The sequence below is a fragment of the Pan troglodytes genome, chromosome 19, assembly GCF_028858775.2.
Source record: "Pan troglodytes isolate AG18354 chromosome 19, NHGRI_mPanTro3-v2.0_pri, whole genome shotgun sequence".
Lineage (NCBI taxonomy): Eukaryota > Metazoa > Chordata > Mammalia > Primates > Hominidae > Pan > Pan troglodytes.
Window position 1 is genome coordinate 15751682 of NC_072417.2, and position 3314 is coordinate 15754995.

A 3314-nucleotide genomic window follows, 5' to 3' on the forward strand; every position below is an offset into this window, starting at 1 on the left:
GCGAATGAGTTGTTATCCATTTCAGTAATAATGATAACCAGATATGTCTGATAAATATCTGATAATGTCTGATATATGTCTGGTAAATTTAACAAACACCGGGCTCTGGCTGGGTGCGGTGGCTCACACCTGTAATCCCAGCACTTTGGGAGGCCAAGGCGGGTGGATCACCTGAAGTCAGTAGTTCGAGACCAGCCTGGCCAACATGGTGAAACCCCATCTCTACTAAAAATAGAAAAATTAGCTGGGCATTTTGGTGTGAGCTGGTAGTCCCAGCTACTCAGGAGGCTGAGGCGGGAGAATTTCTTGGACCCGCGAGGTGGAGGTTGCAGTGAGCCAAGATCACACCATTGCGCTCCAGCCTGGGCAACAGAGCAAGACTCCATCTCAAACAAAACAAAACAAAACATCTGGCTCAGGAGATTCCTGATTTGCAGTGTTTACTAATTTCTTTTTTCTTTTTCTTTCTTTCTTTCTTTTTTTTTTTTTTTTTTTGAGATGCAGTCTCACTCTGTCGCCAGGCTGGAGTACAGTGGCTCAATCTCAGCACACTGCAACCTCCGACTCCCAGGTTCAAGCAATTCTCCTGCCTCAGCCTCCCAAGTAGCTCCCAAGTAGGTGGGACTACAGGTGTGTGCCACCGCATCCGGCTAATCTTTGTATTTTTAGTAGAGACAGGGTTTCACCATGTTGTCCAGGCTGGTCTCGAACTCCTGACCTCAAGTGATCCACCTGCCTCGGCCTCCCAAAGTGCTGGGATTACAGAGTTGAGCCACTGCACCTGGCCAAGGCCTGAACTCTTTCTTATTAGGCTCATCCAAAGTTTAGCTGCTAAAAAACCTTCCTAAAAGCCAATTTAAAATTTTCTTCTAGGCCGGGCACAGTGGCTCACGCCTGAAATCCCAGCACTTTGGGAGTCCAAGGCAGGCGGATCATGAGGTCAGGAGTTTGAGACCAGCCTGGCCAACATGGTGAAATCCTGTCTCTACTAAAAATACAAAAATTAGCCAGGTGTGGTGGCAGGCGCCTGTAGTCCCAGCTACTTGGGAGGCTGAGGCAGAAGAATCGCTTGAACCTGGGAGGCGGAGGTTGCAGTGAGCCAAGATCGAGCCACTGCACTCCAGCCGGGGCGACAGAGCAACACTCCGTCTCAAAAAGAAAAAAAAAAATTCTCTTCTGAGGGGTGAATAAATGCTTCTGTGGATAGAGCTCATCCTAGGCTAACAAAGCTGTGACTTCTTGGTTTGTGTTTCATTCATTCATTCAATAAATTACTCAATAAATTATTTTGCTAACCTTTAAGGACCCCAGTTCAGCTGTGATATAGTAAACTCTGTAGCCCTACTATTTCTAACAATGCCTTTTGCACAGCAAGTTCAAGCCTGAGGTGTCAGGTGATCAGAATTCCAGGCCCGGTTTGACAACAACTTTCTTTGTGAATGCTTCCCTTCTCTGAGCCTCAGTTTCCTTGTTGTAAAATGAAAGAATTCAATTGACAAATATGAAAGTGCTCCAGGGATTTTGCCATCTGCCCTCAAGAAAGTCCCGCAAAGTGTAGGAGGAAGTTGAAGCCATAATATGATGCAGGCTAAATACAATGACCTTCAATTTGTGCCAGACCCTGTGCTCAACAAGTAGAGACTCAGAACTGGGCAAGTCATTCATGGGTAGAGCACATGTTCTACAGGACAGAAGGCACATAAGTTATTACTATGCAAAGTGATGAATGCTAGTGCTGTGGAAGCACAAAAGTGGGAGAGAAGAAAGGGTCTGAGTGGTAGCATTTGAACTGGGCCTTGAAGGATGTGTAGGAGCTCACCAAATGGACAGAATGTGGATAGACACAAAGCAGCCATAGTATTTGGAGAGAAAGAGATGGTTGCATGGCTGATCAAGAGTGAATGTGTTGGGCAGTCAGAGGCTTGAGAGCAAAAGTTTAGGGACACACACCACGGCATCTGGATCTACCCACTTCCTTGCTATCTACATTCTTCCCCGACTCCACCATTTGTCTTTCCACCACAAGAGGAGGGCAGGAAGTTGGGGTGGTTGTGTTCTTTCTGCACATCTGAAATGCCACCTGCTGGTCTGGGCAACTAAAGAGGTCCCTGAGGGCCCTAGATTAGCGGCTGGACCAGAGGGCGTCAAGGAGAATGAAGGGCACCCTCTAGTGGTCACCTGTGGTGCTTTCTCCTCAGGATTCTGGTCCCTCTGACCTCCCTATAGGGATGGCTGGACACACAAGATGTTCACCTCTTAAAGCTACAGAGACCATCAGGCTAGAGGACACTCAGAAGGGATTCCAGTCCACCCCTCATCTCATGACTCAACCTTTTTGTCAACATCCGGGTGGCACCCAGCTTCTGCCGTTTTGTTTCTTCTCGCTCAGTCATCTAAGTCATGTGTAAAATGAGGTGTTATTCTTTGTGCCACTCACAAGTGTCAATTAATCCCCATCATGAGAAAAAAACTGAAGAAAGAAATCATAAGATACAACATATAATTAGAACATTAATAGATTTTATTGCAGTTTTTAAAAAGGTGGGGTTTTTTTGTTTGTTTTTTTTTTTTGTTTTTGAGACAGAGTTTCGCCCTTATTGCCCAGACTGGAGTGCAATGGCGCAATCTTGGCTCACTGCAACCTCCGCCTCCTGGGTTCAAGCAATTCTCCTGCCTCAGCCTCCAGAGTAGCTGGGATTACAGGCATGCACCACCATGCCCTGCTAATTTCGTTCTTTTAGTAGAGATGGGGTTTCTCCATGTTGGTTAGGCGGCTGGTCTTGAACTCCCAACATCAGGTGATCTGTCCACCTCAGCCTCCCAAAGTCCTGGGATTACAGGCGTCAGCCACCACTCCGGGCACAAGAACTCATCTTTAAAGAGCTCTGAGAGCATATGGGTGGCCAAAGCACTCAGGTGGAACCAGAAGTCATCACTAAGCGACCGTGGCTGCTTTGTTCGTCCCTAACAATAGCCAAGCAGATGTTGTAGCTCCTCTGTCTCCCACCCTGGCCCCGTGACATTGAGGTGGGGTCGTTCCAGCTCAGATGTAAAAAGGCAAGTGTATAAGTATTTGGGGGTGTGGCAGGAGGCAGCCGTGTCTTGTGTATGAAGGGAGTCCCTGCCCACTTCTCCCCGTTTCTGGAGGTAAAAGATTCCCATGAAAGGTACTAGGAGCATTGGGCCCCTAAACCCCAGAACCCATGAGTATGTTATTTTAGATGGTGAAAGGGATTTTGCAGATATGACTAAGGATTTTGAAGTGGGGAAGTCATGCAGGATTATCGACATGGACCCCATGTAATCACAAGATC